General features: G+C 33.3%; 1 pseudogene across 1 annotated transcript; it reads right to left on the reverse strand.

Moving 5' to 3' along the window:
* Positions 1-435: 435 nt before the first annotated feature.
* On the reverse strand, positions 436-7110 carry LOC149175596 (bidirectional sugar transporter SWEET17-like; annotated as a pseudogene). Its single transcript, XR_016258571.1, has 6 exons — positions 7001-7110; positions 6801-6837; positions 6494-6704; positions 1677-1838; positions 1417-1536; positions 436-1319 (listed from the first exon to the last, which is right to left on the reverse strand). The product of XR_016258571.1 is annotated as a bidirectional sugar transporter SWEET17-like (transcript).
* Positions 7111-20922: the final 13812 nt, after the last annotated feature.

Consider the following 20922-nt stretch of genomic DNA (forward strand, 5'->3'; position numbering starts at 1 on the left):
TTCTTCACCAAGAAAACATATATAAAATAATCAATCTTTAACATATTTTCTTTACCAAGAAAACATGTTAAATATTCAATCTTTTACTACATGCAATAACATATTTTCTTTATGAAAAAAACATACAAAACAATCATTCTTTCACTGTATGCATTAACATATTTTCCTAGACATACAAAACAATCATTTAATATTTTCTTACCAAGAAAACATATAAAACAATCATTCTTTTACTACATGCACTAAAATATTTTCTCTACCAAGAAAACATATAAATTATTCAATATTTTACTGCAATGGGTTGGTGTGAAACAATCATTCTTTACTACCTGCACTAAAATATTTTCTCTACTAAGAAAACATATAAATTATTCAATATTTTACTGCACATAAAATAGAGTGGGTTGGTGATCGATGAAAACTCTGCGGTAGGGAGCATAATTGCCCCTGAATGCAGTTGCCATATAGTTGTTGATGCCCGGATCAACGGTCGATTCATCAAACACAAGGAGAGCCGAAACCTTTGGCGAGCTTGTAATTTTCATATGATTCGACTAAGCAAACGAAAGAAGCCAAGAAACATAGGAACGCACGGTTATGGACGGCCAACGCCATTCTCTTTCCTAACAGGCAAGCTACAAGAAATCTGCTGAAGTGGTGAAGTGGTGGAGGCAATTGAAGGGAATCCGAATTCCATTATAATCTTAGCAGTGCCTGCTTAAAAATAAAACAAATCCTGAACAATGGAAAATGTGAATCAACGCCCGAAAATGGTCGAGGGCACGAATTCCTATCCATCGCAGGGCCAGCGACAGTATTGGCAGTCTCTGTAATCTGCGCTCGCTTCCCAGGTCTAACATTCTAGTTTCCCCAACGAATGTCAAAAAATTCTTAACCCTTTCACCGTAATTTTCCTTATTGATTTCATCTACATTTAATTTCATGAAAATCAAGAATTAGTTTAATAACTGATTTGTAACTTTTCGAATTACTCCTTCTCAACTGTATAATTTTACACCCAGTTACATTTGTTGCCCTGGATAGTAGAGGACGGTGGCACTGCAATTGGTCTGCGTCTGATTGCAGCTTTCCCAACTCGTGTGGCAGGGCTTTGACAGGCTTTTTCAGATGGAGGCAGGAACATGGTCAGCTGCACTGAATTCATCTCCACCACCCATCTCGATATCGGCCGCAATTTTAAAGCCCTCGGTCTTTCGACCTTCTTCTCTGATTCCTTCTCGCCTGGGATTCCCCTTTCTATAAATCATGTACACGACGAGCTGTGCAGCTCCAAGGCCGAAGCCGATTCCATTGGGGATCTGTACATTGAATGGCCGGATTTGTTCGAATAATTTACATCATATACAATATTCTATCTGAATAATTCAGCTCTTAATGAAAAGTTTGAACACTAACCCCAACATATATATCATGATCAAGCACTGCCCAGACTGCCCACACTCCTGCGTTAAGCAACAGGAAGAATGACAGGAAAAAGGGCATGAATTCCACGCTTTTAGTTGTTATGACTGTTCCCTGTTATCATTCAGATGCAGGCGAATAAGGTAAACTAATTTTGATCGAGTTATTGCCATTATAACTGCGCATAAAAGGTTCAAAGCTTGCTCCAAGAATCAGGTTTTTTTGGAAGGCCTGGAGTGGAAAAATAAGCTTACCATGGCTGCTAGCGGGGAAACATACATGCCTAATGTTAGACACACACAGAGAACTCCTATTACAGATATTCTCATATGTTGATCCAGTGCCAGAAAGGTGACCAAAAACGCAGTGATAAAGAATACTATATCCACAAGTACCACCAGCACAACAGTCTTGACCTGCACAACAATAACAAGCAGATATAGCATGAATCATATAAGTTATAGAGGAGAGGAGAGGACTAAAAGTTAATATAGAATCAATATTGATTCATTTAACTGTGGGATCTTGTTGAGCTGCACAGCAATAAAATTCAGATATATCCAACGTGTCCAGGAGACTAGATAAAAGCCAATATACATTTATTGGTTCATTCTAGATGGGGGATGTTGTGCTGCACGTCAAGCATAATCAGATACGGAATATTGAAAAATATAAATTCACATTAACTGTAGAACCGTAAGCTCCATAACAAAAATTATGGGATATATCTATATCCATGAATCATATAAGTTATGTAGAGACTAGGAATTTTAAAATTCATATATATTATTTCTATATCCATGAATCATATAAGTTATGTAGAGACTAGGAATTTTAAAATTCATATATATTATTTTTATTGTAAAATTTGAATGGATATTATTAATATTAATTATATAAAGGATATTTTATAAAACTAAAAATAAATTAAATTAAAAAGATTTTATATATATATATATATATATATATATATATTTTTTGAAACTAGGATTTATTAAGTTAAAGTATAAAAATTAAATTTTAATTTTAAAATAATTTTTATTTTAATAAAAAAAGATAATATCTATATATATAATAATTTTTCATCTTAAAAATATTAAAAATTAACTAATTTAAATAAAGATTTTATTTATTAAATATAAGCATTTTATTTATGGTTAATGTTAAAAATCAAAATGAAGTTTGGAGAAATGAAAAAGACGTGAAATAAAAATTTTGAATAAACATTTTATTTAAGGTTAATGTTAAAAATTAAAGTGAAGTTTGGAGAAATGAAAAAAATAAATATAAATTTATTTATATCTGTAAAGAAATAATAACAATGTAGTTTAACTTAGGGATGTGTTTACTCTTTTTATTAAAATAAATGTATTAAAATATGAAAAAAGATAATAATTAAATGAATTAAATTCTTTAGAAAAACAAAAACTAAATTCAAAAATTAATTAAGTTAAAATTTTAAATAAATGAATAAAGTAAATAAACAAAATAAAGAATAAATTAAAAAAAAAAAAAAAAGAGATTATATATATATATATATATATGTAAGTGTGTGTTATTTGAGGTTGATGATTTAAATGTAAGGGTGAAATGAAGGTTTTTGTAGGATATTGAGGAAAGTACAAGAGTAGTGGTTTTAAATAAGATGACTATGCAACAAGGGTCCAATGGGTTAATTTTTTAAATCTCCACCAAATGTAGTATCTCTATGGAGACTAGGTATTAATCAATGGGGGGAGATTGAACCACTTCTCCATTCTTTAGATAATGTAAAATTAAGGGTTTTTTAAGTCCACAGTTAAGTGGCATAGTAATGATAAGATCAGTAGTATAGATGCCAAATCTTGCCATATTTTGGACCATTGTAACAACCCTCCTAAACATAACACATCTTTGGGTGTATTTCCTCTAGTCAATTCTACTAGCATGAGAGTATGTTTGGGGGAATAAACAACCCTCTTCATGCTCAAACATCTAGATCTACAAAAAATAACTGACATTGTAGAAACATTAAAGGAACATCTAGTTCACTTGGATTTTGAGGCAGGTTTTATGTTCATCATTTCAAGGGTTGATGTGAGTTGCAAGGGGCGTAGCATAGAGAGAGCACCTATTAATGGAAGAAGAAATAATTGAAGGTCATTTGAAGTTGAGGAGGGAACATTCCCTTAGCTATTAGAGAAGATATTTTAGTCAGTCAGATCATCGACCTTTGAAGGCACTCTTTTGTAGGGAAGTTTCTTATTCTAGTTTCTGAGATAGATAGAGGAAAATAAGGTTTTTGCTAGGATATACGCAAGCAACTCATCTATTCACAGGAGCCTAGATTGGGTTCTTCTTCTATAAGGAAGAAGATGTAGCTCTTTTATTAAAAGAAGCTTGGTTTATGAACATGTCATACATGTCCATAAAACCATAGCACTCTTTCTATGATGCCAAGGAAGAGACCATGTTGGCCACCCCAATCTAGATAAAACTTCTAGGTATCCCCATGGAAATTTGGATTGTGCGGGCTTTATTGCTAAGCAACTTGTAAACTAAGTCTCATTGATGATAACTTACTCTTAGAAAGATACAATTGATTCTAATTATTTTAGTTGATTCGATGTAGATTGGATCATTATATTGTTGTCATCCATATCGATGCTTTAACAGTATAAAAAGTGAAGGAATTAGCTCATAGGAATTTTTTTATTGGCATGCCCCAATTTGGCAAGTTGGGGCCTAAAACCTTTAAGGAGAAATTTGAGGAATCAAATGGTGTTTTTCGGGGAATAAAATTTTTTTACTTTACCACAAAACCTTATTTTCCTATTCTACACACGAAGACCTTTCCAATGGCACAAGAATTGTCTCAATTGGAGTTTTTATGTTTGGCCATCATAATTCGAGAGGATACAACATCAGCCCCTATTATTCATGAGAAATGGGCTAACCAGATTATCATGATGAAGAATACTTTAGAAGAGTTCATATTATAACTCTAGTTAAAAGTTGAAGGAGTCAAACCTAACCATTATTTTGCTATTTAATTGTGTTATAACTAGTCTACCTTATTATGGCTATTAACACTTTATTATTTTTTATAATTATATATTTTCTCAACAAATTACTTTCATCATTCACATAATTCGATTTTCTAGGGCCATATTGATGCTAAAACAAATTTCTTGGATTATTCTTTGGTATAAGGGCATTCGCAAGCCTTTATATGTTTAAGTTATTTATATGCTATCCCATTATTTATAAGTATTTATGGAAATATGATTCTGAAAAGAAATTTTTGTTGGTCATGCTTTCTGTATTTTTGTGTCTATTGAGAAATGTTTATGGTACTACCACTACTCATTGGCTTTTGAAAACTTTTTCATTCAACAATTCAAAGTTCCTTATAATTTTTATTTTTCTACGCACGGCTAGAAGAATCCCTACCTAGAAGATTTACAAAGATGTTTTATTCATTTCAATCATAGAAGAAAAATCCCATTAGCATAATGATGTCTATCAATCTATAATAGTATGTCTATCAATCTATAATGGTTTTAATAGACATTTTAGGTTCTCAATATCATTTAACAAAAATAAATAAAAAATTGGAAACTCATTTTTCTCTTGCACCAAAGAAAGTAAAACCCAACATATATCTTTGATTGGAAAATAATTTGTTCCTCCCTCCCTCCCTCCCAAATAATGTATAGTACTCTTCATCATTATTTTTTCTTTACATGAAAATAAATAAATAAATCCTGTTACAATGGGAAATTCATGTTTATGGACAAAATACTAATAAATCCTGTTACAATGGGAAATTCATGTTTATGGACAAAATACTATTGTGGATAAGGAGGATAGAAATCATGACAACCTCAAAGACTTTATAGAGCATGACGATAGTGAAACGATAAGGCTGGAAAACCCCACACCTAGGCTCCAAGAGCTTAGAGGGTTGAGTAAGATTTGTAGATGGCTCCATGAGCTTAGAAAGCTGAGTGAGATTTGTCGATGGTTTTAATAGATACTTGTGGTAAAGTTGTAAATTTGACTAATCCTCAATATGCAAATTATAAGATATTTCCCTATATTTATTTAATCTTATAATAAATTTATATATTTTTTATAAAACTCCTATAAAAAGATTAAATAAATTTATATATTTTTTATAAAACTCCTATAAAATTTTAAGAAAAAAAATAAATTTATATATTTTTTATAAAACTCCTATAAAATTTTAAGAAAAAAAATAGAAAATAATTTTATTAGAACAAAAAATTAGCCCATATCCTAAATTTAGTAAAAAAAAATTCTAAAATTTTTCCATAATTTATGAACGCAAATTCTAAATTTCAAATCGATTTCGCAGAACTATTTCAAGAGATAATTAAAAAACTAAACACTCACAATTAGGGTTTTGTATATGAGTTCTGTAAAGAATTCCTTAATTTATGAACGCAAAGTCTAAATTTCAAATCAAATTCCAAGAACTATTTCAAGAGATAATAAAAAAACTAAACTCACAATTAGAACTGAATACTCACAATGAGAGTTTTGTAAAGAAAAAAGAAAAAGGTGTTTGTCTAATGACTATTTATTGTAGGGAAAATGGTATTGCTCGCATTAGTATTAGAATCCGTGACATTTTTGTAAAGAATATTGTGTTAGGGAGGTAAGAAAGGAAACAGTGTTGAGCTTAGGATGAAGAAGAAAACATAAATCTTTGATGATTTGGTAATCAGGGTATTAGTATGACATCTTACTTAAGTTGTTGTTACATTAAAAATTCAGACACCCGGAAAAAATGAACTTATGAGTAGAGTGAATAGTAGAATTTGACATAAAGATATTTATTAATATAAATCTTTTTACATCAATTTTAATGAAAAAGAGAGTTGTCTCATTGTTAGATAACTCTAATAGTTTCCCAAGGCAAATATCTTCTGAAACTATAGAAGCCTATCTCTGGATTGAAAATTCTTGAACAAGATAAACATTTAAAATTCAATTTTTAAGCTCCCAAGATCTTTGGGAACACTTTGCTACTTTGGACAGAACAAAACCTAAAAATAATACCTACCTTCAGTTCTTTAGGGGCGTAGGTAATAAACAGAACCACATAGACAACTTCCAGTGCAGCACCTGCCCCATTAACCGTAGAGATCAACAGTCCCCCGGGCTTTATTAATCCATAATATGTCCACAACATAGTGCTCAGCAGCGTGCAGACATAAGGGAGAGATTTGAACTCCTGTGTGGACTTCTTTTTCACTATACACCAAAAAGTCTTCCTGCACATCAAACCATAACCAGCCACACGCAATAAATTGATAAGAATGTCTAAGAAGCTACACGTATTGAACGATTCAAAGCATTTCATTGCTTACACTGGCGAGATGAAAACAAGGAGCGCTATAACATTTCCTGCACCATTTTTCCCAAACTTCAGATAAATGCGAAATATCACACCGTAGTCTAATTTCTCAAAAGCCCACGTGAAATCTTAAGGTATTTATGTTCAGACGAGAAAGGGATTAAGTCAATAAAGCTGCATTATATATAACTCTGATCGGATATTTTTACTGACCTATAACGCCCAGAATGAAGCTTACTTCTGCTTTCTCCATTATACGCTCAGAACCAATGCAGTCCTTTTTTCTTCTCGTGTATAATTCACGATAAAGGCATTGGACTGAGGTTGAAGTTCTATAAATACAGAAATGACCTGACCCTACCTATTGTCACGGGTATAGCCTGGACACGAAATCAGCTACTCCGAAGCTTAGATTCAACGCTACAGGTCTAGCATTTATATGTCCTAAAAAAGGCTCCCAGTATGGGATGCTCATTGCTTACCACTCCTGTCTTTTTCCAGTTGATAATCATATTACCAATGTCACTCCTGTCTCCATCCATCCATCTGGCTAGGTTGAATAAGGGACATTTTGAATGGGAAGTCCTGTCTCCATCCATCCATCTGGCTAGGGTGAATAATGGAAATATCGTGACAGTCTCACTAACTCGATCCATTCTCTTGAGTAACAAAAAAAGGACAAAATACAAACTTCACTCCTCGGTGGGTATGTTGTTTTCCACACTATAAAGGCCACGGAGAATATGGAGGTCAATTTCCCGATATGTTATTTCAGCATATTTTTCTTGCCCCCCACCCGTTGGATTCTTCAGCATATTTTACTTGCCCCCCATCCGTTGGATTCTTTAGATAATCAAGTTCAGTGGATGCTTTCTTTTCTCTTGACTTTCAGAGGTAAGGAGCTCAGCTTGTGCAGTCCATATTCGATTTATATAAAAACACCTTCATAATGCGTTTTGCGACTGTAGTCTATAATCTTGATTCATATCATGAGACCACATAAATACGGAATATTTCTATCTGTCTATCATCATTGTGTCAATAAAAAACCACATTTCATGGCATGTATCGCATAACCTTAATTCGAATCGCGGTGGTCCTCTTTTCCTCTTTAAAGTTATTTCTGTTAAAATTTTAATAAGATTTATTAAAATTTTAAGTTTGAATAATAAAATTTATATAATATAATTGTTTATAAAAAAAATTATCAAATATATTTAAAATTTTATTTTAAATAGTTTTGCGAGTGCAGTTTAATTGGCTACCGCTATGATATGAAGTATAATTGGCTACCGCTATGATATGAAGTATTGTGTAAAGTAAGAGATCCAAGGTTCAAATCCCCTAGAAGTATTGTGTAAAGTAAGAGATCCAAGGTTCAAATCCCCTAGAGTAGCTTGATTTATGAAGAGGAGAATAGATCATAGGCCCGAGAGGTATAGTAGTATGACTAGAATTGACCCAATGTCACACAAGTACAAACCCAACCCGGTTATTGATTACTCTGGTTTCCAAAAAAACACACTCATTTTAAATAAGAAAATAACTAATTTTACTAGTTATATTACATTTTTTTGTTAACAACAACAACAGAAAAACATTCAAAATACTAAACAAATGTTCAGCATGATACATCTGTTGTTGGAGTTCTGACTGCTTCTAGTCTCTTTGCTAACCCTCTGAAGCAAACACACTCATTTTAAATAAGAAAATAACTAATTTTACTGGTCATATTACATTTTTTTGTTAACAACAACAATGGAAAAACATTCAAAATACTAAATAGATGTTCAGCATGATACATCTGTTGTTGGAGTTATGACTGCTTCTAGTCTCTTTGCTAACCCTCTGAAGAAAACACTCATTTTAAGTAAGAAAATAACTAATTTTACTAGTCATATTACATTTTTTTGTTAACAACAACAACGGAAAAACATTCAAAATACTGAACAGATGTTCAACATGATACATCTGTTATTGGAGTTTTGATTGCTTCTAGTCTCTTTGCTAACCCTCTGAAGCCTCTGCATTGCTGTTGACTCTACAGTGTGGCAACTGCACTGCTGCCAACTTTGTTATGCCCTTCTCGCACTCCTAGCCACTGCAAATTTCACCCTGGGTCCATCCTACTACTTCTGATATGGACTCCCATAGCAAGGTATTCATCCAAGAGGTGGACTCCTCAAGGACCCTACCCAACTGCAGTTATTTCAAACTATAGTACTAGATCATCCCATTTCTCCCCTAGAGGTATCTCGCCAACCATGGTAAACTCCTCCTCCTTGATTTTTGCGGTTGCAGCCTGCGGATCATGTTTCTCATCCTTTTCGTTCTTCTTGAGAGGACATTGTGTAGTGTAGTGACCAAATTCACCACACTGGAAACATTTGATTTTTGAGACATCCTTCTTTCGCCTCTACTACTCCTGTTGCACCTTTGATGCAAGGGTTTCATTCTCTTCCTCCTCCTTGGGCTTCGTCCCACTACCGTTGTTGCTATCAAGTTTGCACTTGACTAAGTCTCGCCTCATCTCTTCCTGCTAAAGAGTGGCCCACATCCCTTCCCAATCTAGAAATCTTTCTCTGCCCAGGGTATTTTGTACAAATACTTTCCATTCTTCTGAGACTGAATTTAGGGCCAACCTCACCATCTCGATGGGTTGAGGTGCTGATCCTACAGCTGCCAATGAGTCTCAGATCTCCTGAAGATTCGATAGGAATGCATCAATGTGTTCCCCCTTCTGCATCCTCGTGGATCTTGTTTTCTCCTCCAAGTACATCTTCCGCTGCTTGAAAAATCCATGATACAACATAGCCAAGGCATCCCACATTTCCTTGGCAGTCCCTTTGCCATAAATGTGACATACAACATGATCCCTCACTACGTCGAGGATCAACCGCTTGGCCTTCGTCATTTCAATCTTGTACTTCTTGAGTGGATCTACATCTGCAGGTTCAAATATCAAACTATTGACATAGGCTTTGAGATCATGCTCATCCAGAAGGCAAGAGATCATAACCTTCCAGATCACATAGTTGGATGCTTTGTCCAATTGATCTTGATCTCTCAGCCCATTAGTTGCCATCTCTACCAACAAAAAGTCAAACTACCTCCTCTCTCATGCTGCTCAGCAATTGAGAAATCGAATTCCCTGGCTACGAATTCTTTGAGGAAGAAATTCCCTCAAAAGTCTCTCCTCCCTTCTTCTGATGTTTTTCTACCCTAGTGACTGCTGCAGAAAACTACGTCTCACCTGAGACTGTTGAACAGTATATCTGTTGTGCTATACCCTCTACCACTACCAAATCACAAACTGAAAATCTTATCTCTCTGTCAACTCACTCAGAGAGAGATTTTCTTTGAGAATCTTGCCCTCCTGGCTTAGACTGTGCAATCCCTCTGGGGATTTGATCTGCTGTCTATGAAACACTTCGATCTCTGTCCTTCTCTTCATTACTCAGCTCTTCTAGTCTGCTCTCTTGCTTCACTTGCGCTCTGATACCATGTGAAAATTTGGAGACCCAAATTTCTAGTGCAACAACTGATTAAGTTTCTTCCATTTGTTCAATAACTGAACAAATTATTTATTTTTTTCTATGGTAAATATCGAAACCAATACACAGCATCCTTCACTAATTAATTATATGTGGAAACAAGATGTAAGCAAGAAAGAAATAGCACACACAAGTGACATTGTTGTTTTTGGAAAAATGTCCCTGGAAAAAGCCAATGCGGGAAAACTGGTTTGGTAACTGAGGCTTTGTATTATTAGGCTATAGTTTCTTAATACAATTCTTTGGATGCCCAAAATGGAAATCCTATACAGATATGATCTCACCTTGTCACTAGAAGATCTGACACTGATCTGTGTTGGAGATGAGCCTTTGTGTTGCCTCTGCGCAGTACTGTGTCACACCCATGTAGTCACTGTGTCACTGATGTTGGGACTGCACTGTACCTCGTCTTGATCCTATGTTAGCTGGAAACTTCAGCCCTCTGGCCTCCCAGTCTCACACCCTAGCTTTGACACTAGATCTCGATTTCTCCTCAGCAGAATTTATGGAAACTAGATCCTACAACTGTTGATAACATAAAAAGGGTGGGTAATTATGGATTTTATTCATCTGTATTGTTTTTTATTCAAATATACATTCTTAAAAGTTTCTTTAAAAATATTATTGTGACTAGGGGCTCTTCAATTTATTGTCCAAGCTTGTCTGACTTTTGGTGCTTTTGGAATTCATTTAGTTAATGATGATCTTTGAGGTTGGACTTATTTTTATCTTAGGAGGGGGGATATATATATGGAATAATCCTTAAAGAAGAAGGACTCCTAGCATCAAGTAAACTCTCTTCCTTCAAATCACAAACTGGTTTCATATTTGAAACACAGAGCGAGAGGAGAATTCCAACCTTTTTTGAAAGAAATATAGGTGATCGCTCCCCGACCTGCAAGGTGTACTGTTGAAAGGACATTACCTACTACTAGAATTACAATATCCAAACAAATAAAATACGTACATACACCAATGCATGCAAAGGAAGCAATTTCAATTATCGATGGGGTTAACGCATATCCCAGTACATCTAATACATCTCAAGCTCAAACACAGAGAAGGGTAGAAGGTGTTGGTCACTTGAACAACATGCAAAGAAAACAATTTCAGTTATCGATGGGGCTAACACATATCCCACATCAGCTAATAAAACTCAAGCTCAAACACAGAGGAGGGGTAGAAGGTGTTGGCCACCTGAACTGCATTAGTGTTTTATAAATGTTGTTCAATAGCTTGGTGGCTCACAAGGTGAGGCTTTTCTTATAATGGCATTTTGTTTATTCTATTTATGTATATCACATTTTATATATATTTGGGATGATGATTTATATAGTTGGAGTATACTTCTAAGATATGTTCATCTACTCCTATATATGCCTTATTTGGTTAGATGATACATGGTATCTAATACATTTGTTTCCATATTAAAAATGTTTTTTTTTTCCCATATAAATGATGATTTTGTTATGTTTTGGTGTTTTGTTCAATTTTCACACCAAAGAAAATTAGAGAGTTGATGGAGGTCGATAGTCTTACCAATAACGAGGTCAAAATCCATTTCAGTTAAACATATTTTCCAAAACCCCAATTTATCCCATCTGTCATTTTGAAAGATATTTCATTGAAAATGAGACTTTTTGTTGACTTTATATTTTGGATTTGGATAGAAATATCACATGTGTGCTAGAAGGCCCAATCCTTCACCACTAAGCTCAAATCCCCAAGCACCTCAATTGGTGGTTGTGGGGGAATTTGGGTACCTCCTGAATATGCATCACATGCAGCTATTGCAACCCAGTAAGGGTAGGGTGGGATTTACAATCCATTACCTACAACTGTTTCTTGCCCACCTCTAATACATCACTATCAGCCCTCCATTTTCCAAGGCCATTATTATTATTTCCAAATGAATCCAGTAACTCCATGCACAATTCTCATTTCCAATAAACCAATGCAATTTGTTAGACTGTCAGGCCTTTTTGATTTCTTAGAAATGGGTTCCAATATGTCGGTTTTAGAGTTTTTTCCATTATTTTGATTACATATACTACCATATCATTTTACTTCTTGAATTTGTTTAGAAACCATGAGCCACTTAACTTGCAGGACTCAAAACATTTGTAGTGCCTATGTATAATTATCCACCTCTTATGGATTATGGGACTATAGCTTCTTTGCCTCCAAAACGTCTATAGAATGGTCCACCACCATATCTAAGCAATTCTTAGAGAGACTGCAACCTCCCCTTTTAAGCATATATATTCCCTTGCCTCAATCATAAACTATAATTGTGTTGTCAGGTAACTAAGTAGAAGGATTTTGGTTAGCAAACAGTGACACTAATTCGTTCATTGTTGAAAGTGATAGGTCATTTTTGCAACTATCTACCTTGTACTTTTCTTCAACGACCAAACTTCCTCCAAATTTGTCCTTGATATCTCGATCTTGGACTTCACCTTCAAATACAAGTGTTGTCTCTTTTGTAGGATTTAACATCTTTCCCATATCTTTATTTACCATTTGGCTACCTCTAAATGGACTTTTTCAAATCTTCAACTACATATGGATCATCTATGGAATCAAGTGCTTCCATGTCTTCATCCTTATATGTCTTCTCAACTAAATGTACTAAGCCTTCAATCCTACTTGTATCAACTTCAAGTTTGTCATTACTTCATCCCTTCTTGGCATCCCTTGATGATACCCAGGCTTCCAAGAGTTTTGTTACATTTAAGAATTCTTGGCTATAGTATTCAATTTTTTTCCTATTTACCTTAGACATTATTATTCTAGTTCTAGAATTCTTCTTTTGAATATGTTCTAGTCCCATAATTCGCCAGGAGTAGGCTCTGATACCATTGTGATGTACCACTTCTAAATTATGCAAATTTTTCCTCATAAACAAACTTTATTTGACATTTTTTTACAAATAGTTAGAGTGTAATAATTTCATCAAACACTTGGCTTACACAATAAGGGAAATACTATAGCAAGAGGAAATAAAAGGAAATCATTAATTTTATTACTTAATTCAGAGGGTTGTTACAATATAGGAATATTAAGGAAACTGGAGTTTCACTTGGTGATAATGTTTGACCAATTTTGTCCCACAGGTATAAACTCAAAAAGAAGGTTCAAAATGTTAGCCTCCTTCACAAATTTCGAACCCTTTAATGATGATTCTCAATACAGAGAATTTTGCCTCAAATTTCTCTAGGAAACATATGTATTATCTTAGCTTCATAATATGATGATTTATCTCGGATCTGTCCTACTAAAAACACTAATATATGGTGCCAAATCTGAGAACAATCACCCCTGAAATCTTAGCCCTCCATGAGAAATATATTATTAGCATATTAGTCTTGTTCCAAAATTCTTCTATTGAACCCCATTCCCAATACATATTTCCAATAAAAAACCTTATTTTTACTAGGTATACTCTATTTTTACTAAATACATTTTTCAGAAACCATAATACATATAAACGCCCCCATATAATTGCAGTATATCGAATCTATTTTTTAGAATTGTAAAACCCCTTTATGAATGAATGTCTTGAGATAGTGGTCAACAAGGTGAAGTACTTGTGCACAAAGATTGGGTATGTTTGTTATAAAAACTAGTTTCTAAACTTCAAGTAATCCATGGAAAATAAAAAGAAAAATAAGTCTTGAGCCGTAGGTATAGGCTTTGATTATTCCTATACCTCATGTCTCCTTGGATGCATTAGGTGTTCTTATCGATGTGATGGAAGCCTTTTCCTCCTCCCTTATTAGCCCAAATATCTTTTGAGATATTTCTCATGACATTGTTATGCAGTAGATGATGAACCCCAACAAGATGAAAGTAGATGGGGTGCCAGCTAGAACCTTAGTTCATATTTTAAATATAGTAGTGTTAGCCATTACTTTGGTCAAAAATTTTTGAATTAATTTTCCACTCTCTGAATAACCATGTCTAAAATATTCTTGTATCAATACTGGAAGTTGAAGGGGATACCAATGAATTTACATCTCTGCAACTACTAAATTCAGGATCAGAGTTGACCAGCTAAAAAATCAGTGTGGTAGCACAGGTATTATCCGTAACACTTGGTTGTTTTTTGACACATTGAATTCATGATCCTAGATCTGGGTAGGTTTGAAGGTAGTCCATCATATTTTCCACCCATTCATGTTCCTCAGGGATGTGAGGAAGCATCTGTAAAATGCCCATTAATGGTTTCTTGGTTCCTTGTTTAGGGAAGGGAGTTCCTTTGATTAAATCTTGTCCACTCTATGTGATATATATCACGTATCCCAAGGATTCAACTGCCATTAATTACAGAGTTGGGGTTAATAGGATTTCTTGTTAGATAGATGTAGCATGCCCTACTTATGTTTTGCTTTTGGTGATACATAGAAAAGGGTAAAAGGATTAATAATTTCTTCATTAACTCAAAAAACTCAACAATTTGTCTTTTAACCCTGTTACCATGCAATATTGTGGCAAATCATACCAGGTTTTGAGGTTTATTGTCTAGGAAATATTTTCCATGTTTGTTATAAAAGCTAGATTCTAAACCAAGAGAAATCTACAGGACATAAAACAAGATATAACTTATAAGGTGTTGAATTAGATTGAATGAGAAATTTATAAAGACCATCCAAATAAGGTGTAGGAGGCAGACAAAAAATGGAGCCAATACTCATAATAACCCATTTTTTTCTTTGTATCAAAACTTGCTTTTGAGGCCAGGCTATTCTTCCATGATGTAATTTTAGTAACTTAGTTGAGTGATGAGACTTAGGCCTAGTTTATTTGGTCCAATATTTATTATATATGTAAGTTTATTACAATGAGGTGGGTGAATTATTATCACTCTCCTAACTCATAAAATATTTCTATCCACCAATTTTATACTCTTGTATATACCTAATATAATATAGAGTGTACAATTTGATTTTCTCTCGCACTTTCCTTCTTGTGTGATTGTTCTCATTGATTTTTCAATGCATGCACATATCACTAAGGTCTATTTTCTTATTTCTATTGTAGTATGATTTTTGTTTTGGGTTGAAGTATTTTTTTTGTTTTTTGTGATAAAGTGTATTCATATTTATTCAATTTAAATGTCTTGTGTTCAATTCTTTCAATGAGTGGGTATTGCCTACAGGATCCACAGACATAGCAATGAAACTTTTTTATCTGTGCAAGATAACTAATGCTTTTCATACCTTTTCTTGTCGCAAGTATGTGACTTTTCTGGGTCTAATTCATTTTCTTGTTTATGGAAGTATCATCCTAAATTTCTATGATGTATGTGGAAAGTTGATATGTTATATCTCTTTATGTGGAGGTAGTTTAGCATTAGAAAAAAAATGGATTTCTTAAAATAGAATATAAGGAATTGAATATCCATTTATTCTTCTTAAAATGCATTGTAAAGAAGAGAGTTTTCCTCCAATATTTTTAACATTTTATTTGGTAGAACACATGGTAGAAAATGATGCACTGCTCCTTTTCTCATTATGTTAGAATGTATACCGATTGACTGAGTGTTTTTTGTAGCTTCATTGTTGTTTGTTTTATACTAATAAATTCATTTCTATTTTGTGTAGTTACCAAAATAAATTAAGCTTCATTATACCAATAGAAATTAAGTTTCGTTGTGTAGTTTCATTGTTTGTTTTATACCAATAGCTTCATTTTTGCTTTATACGAATGGTTAGTTTTGTGTAGCTTCATTGTTATAAAATGTTGATGATAAGAGAGTATTAATTCTTATGGTTTATGGCAAATATGGATGAACATTAGGATCTGGAGATATTGGGGTTATCTTTATTTTTGAAACAAATATTTTTTAGGATGTAAATGAATATGAAATAAGAAAATCAAGTGGGTAAATTTTGTTAGATACATTGGAAGGGGGTATAAATGACATAGTTTTAAAAACAATTCCAAAAGGCCATTTTTTTGGCATATATGAAATTTTTGGTAGGTATGTGGAGATAACATGCAAAAATGATAATACAGAGTACAACTAGTTAATGATGGACTTATTAATTTATTTTTACTCATAAAGGAAAGGCAAGGCCAAGATGCAACCAATCAATCATTATGTTAGTAGGAGGTTTACTTCCTCTAAACCCTAAGGATCATGGAATATTGAGGCATGTTACCCACCCACATGTATAGGTAATCATAGTAGAATTTGTTTCTTCTATGATGCAATTTTCCAGCTAGTTGTCATACATTATTTATTATATGTTGTCTTTTTCTTTCCATTTGTTTTCACAAGATATCTACAACTTGATCTTTTTAGATTATAACTTAGCTGACATGATTGTTATTAAGTTCCCAAGGTCTTCTTTTTCTATGGTGATCCTTTATTTGTTTTGTTTATACATGTCATATTCACGCATAATGACCACTATTGCCCAATTGAAGAAAACTTGTTCAAGTTTCTTGCTTTTCTAGGGGAAAATAGCATTGACATCGCTGATGTTGAGGTATATGTCGTATAATTCCTTTATAGTATAATTTATTTTATATTCCAATGTTCATCGTATTTCATGTCTTATACTTTTCATTATATCTTCTTTCATTTCAGAGGAGGAACTCAGTATTGATGGTCAAAAGAAGGAATTGAAGAAAGAGGAGAACAATAACCCTGGAGCGACAAATGTAGAAAGAGAGAGAAAGAGAGAGAAGAGAATCGGTCTAGTGATAACCTTAAATACAATATCTCACATGAGACACACACATACAGACCAATGATCAATTCCTCAAAGTTGATGAATTCACCTACAATTCCTTGGCAACACAATGATAATGTTTGAAGTGACGAAACAATATTTCATCTGTAAATTGTAGTCCAACCAATATTAAGTTGGAAACTCTATTGTAATTCTTGCCATTTCATATAATATAATTTATGTGGTTGAAATTGTGTATAGTTACACTTGATATTATTTAGTATTGTAATTAATGTATGTATCTTTGTTTTTTCATATTAGATGAACATGAACATTTTATGACATTTTTTTAATTTAGTCACAAAATCATATTAATTAATTTATGTTGATTAATAATGAACACATAAAATCAATCTAAAACTATTAAATTAGTAGTTTATATTGATTACTGATGAACACAAATAAAATGAATATATGACTAAATTAGTCATTTTTAAAGATTATTAATGAAAGTAAATGAAATGAATATAAACTACTAAATTAGCATTTATATAATGAATATGAAATTACAAAAAAAAATGACTACTACGAATGATAAATTTGTGATTACAAATGACGACTAATGTTTGCATATATACAACTATTAGTAGCTAATTTACAATATCTTATAACACGACCAAAATTTACTCATATTTCTTTGGTTATTAATTGGTTTCAAACGATGACTAAAAGTTGTATATATATGACTATTAGTAGCTAATTTACAATATATTTTAACACAACCAACACTTTGGTCATATTTTTTGCTCATTAATTGGTTTTCTCGGGTGATCATATAGTAATATAATTTTTTGTATATTGGGTCATTAATTGTGGAAATTAATTATTAAATCAATGACCAAATTAATGACTAAATATACTACTAGACAATAAAATTGATACAACCAATTAATGACTAATTTAAAAATTATTGAAAGTTGGACGCGTTATAAGATACTGTAAATTAGCTACTATTGATCATCGAGTGAAAAATGGTCATTTATATGAAAAATTTAGTCATTTTTTTAGTAAGTTATTAGCAATTTTGTATAGTGTTCTTGTTAGTCTACTTGGTAAAAGCATCGTGGCTTGTCTGGTAGATTCTTCTATCCAATGAGATGTTGTAAAGGATTCTTTCACATTATAGACCTCTATTGGGAAAAATATTGAGAGGGGGCTGGGTGAATTGATATTTTAAAATCATTAACTTTTCATTTCATATTGTGATTTTTGTACGTGATTTTACAGAAGGGAACCTACATGTGTACGCGATTGTTCTTAAGACAACTAGCATATATCCAATAAACTTACTTAACAGTTGATTCATCTTTTGTTTATTTTGAGCTAGTCCATCAATACTTCATTAAACATTGAATATACAATAACCATGTGCAGTAAGAGCAAAATAAACCATCACACATAAGAAACACACATGAACACCAAGATTTAAGGTGGAAACCCAATGCATTAAAAAACAACCTATTGTTGTAGTCTTTGTTTTCATTTTAATATAAAGAAAAGCTTTTACAATATTGTACTAGCGTAAACTCATACTAGTACACAAACACCCACCTGCAGAAGGACACAACCTTCACTCATTCTCTAGCTCCTATTGGAAGGGAGCTCCAACCCCGTGGATATTTTATTCGCGTACACTCATACCAATACGTAGGCACCAACTTGTAGAAGGCTACAACCTTCACTCATTCTCCAGTTCCTACTTGAAGGGAGCTCCAATCCCCTATCTAATTTACTAGCTACCACTAGAAGGAAGCTGCATCTCCCTCAACTCTGGGGACCACGTTTCATAAATTTTCATACTAGATCCACCTACTACAACACATCATAACTTGTAGGCGATGTTTCATCGAATTTTCAGACTGGATCCACTACCAACATTTAAGCTCAATATCTATCATCAAATTGTAACTCATCATTGTAACTGAATCAACCAATCATTGAAACCCAATCAACTGAAACTCAACCAATCAGAATAGTCAAATCAATGTAACCGAATGCAAACAACATACTATGCATCACATAAACCAAATTCTGTTACTGCAAACCATGATTAACCATCTTTCAAAATATGTACATTAATTTTTAGTAGCAAACCCGCGTGTGTACATGCCTTTCATGAATCATACCTGCGTATAGATCTTAAACTTATCAAAGATAAAAACTGAACAACTATTATTCTAAAACAAACACTAAATCATACTTAGATCTATTGCATCATTCTAAACCAATCATGGAACTTACCTTGGTCTCTAATCACAATCAACAAGTAACTTCAACATTCTTTAATCAATCAATCCATAATCAAAACATCATTGCTTAAGCACAGATCATAAACAAGACTTTATTGACAGACATCAGAAACACATCAAGACTAATTAAATTGATCAGACATCCTTTTCATCAAAACCCTACTTTCTGTACCTGCTTTCTTCAAAGCATATCTGTGTGTGTATGTGCTTCTTAGAAACCAAATCTACGTGTATGTAACTTACTAGAAACATCCGCGTGTCTGTGTGCCTTGAAGGCTATAAAACCCATGTACAAATACTTAAATTCAGAGTCAAATCTTCACTGTGACACACAACTTTAGACATACCCATATCTCGACATACATAGACAAATCATGCATTAAGACACCATCAACACAAATCAAATCATCCCATAATCATGATTGTAATGTCATATCTACTGGATTTGATCCATCATCAATCTCCCAGGTGCATACTTAATTTAGATTAAGTAAAGCATCAATAGCTTGTTATAAAACCAGCTCATAAGAATATAGAAAAGATAGATAAATGACTTCAAAATCAACCTCTTCGAGGGGGAAACCTCTTTTACATTACATAAATGGAAAATTCTTCGAAGATACAAATGACAAGACCTCCTTTCTATATATAGGAGTCTAAGGGGTCCTAATACAATGAGAACCTACATAACAATAATAATGTAGGGGCACAACAATAACAATAGTGGGCTTCTATGTGGCATAACAATAACAACATGGGGACTATATGGGTACAATAATACAATAAGGGAGTTGCACTAATAACAATAAGGGATTACACAAGTAGTATAGGGACCTAACATGACCCTCTCCTTCAAAAAGTGTTGTCCTCAACACTTGAGTAGTTCTAGATGCTTCTGTATAAAATTCTCATCCTCCCATGTGGAATCTTCAATGGTAAGTTCTTCTAGTTGATGAGATACTCTAAAATTGATCAATTTCGTACCTGTCAATTTCTTGTTTTTGTGACTGCTTCAGGTTCCAATATGATTTTTCCTTCCTCGACAAGTTTTGGAAATATTTTTGAGCTGAGATCTTGTCACCTATAACCTTCTTCAAGCATGAAACATGGAAAACTAGGTGCACTTGAGAAGATGCAGGAAGCTCCAAGTTGTATGCCATAGTACCAATCTTTTGTAACACCTTGTACATACCATAATACTTTAGTGATAATTTATTATCCTTCTTAACTTGCTTTAGGCACATTTGAGTGTATGGTTTTAATCATAGAAATACGCAGTCGTCTACATCAAAACTTCTTTCACTGCGATGTTGATCTGCATGTTGTTCCATTCTATTATGTGCTAAAGTGAGATTATTCTTTAAGAGTTTGATAACTTGTTGTTGATGATATATGTGATCTTCCACTTCTTGACCCTTAGAATTATCTTTTAAAATGGATGTGATGGATGGTTGATAATAAGATGAGCTATGAGCTAACCGAGTACCCAAATATTCCACCTCTTGTACTCCAAAGAAACATTTGGAGATTTTTGCATATAATTTTTTCTCCTCCAATAGTTTGAGCACCCTGTCAACATGTTGAACATT

The sequence above is a fragment of the Pinus tabuliformis genome, chromosome 4_1, assembly GCF_031772625.1.
Source record: "Pinus tabuliformis cultivar Carrire ecotype Pingquan chromosome 4_1, CPIR1, whole genome shotgun sequence".
NCBI classification, from domain to species: domain Eukaryota; kingdom Viridiplantae; phylum Streptophyta; class Pinopsida; order Pinales; family Pinaceae; genus Pinus; species Pinus tabuliformis.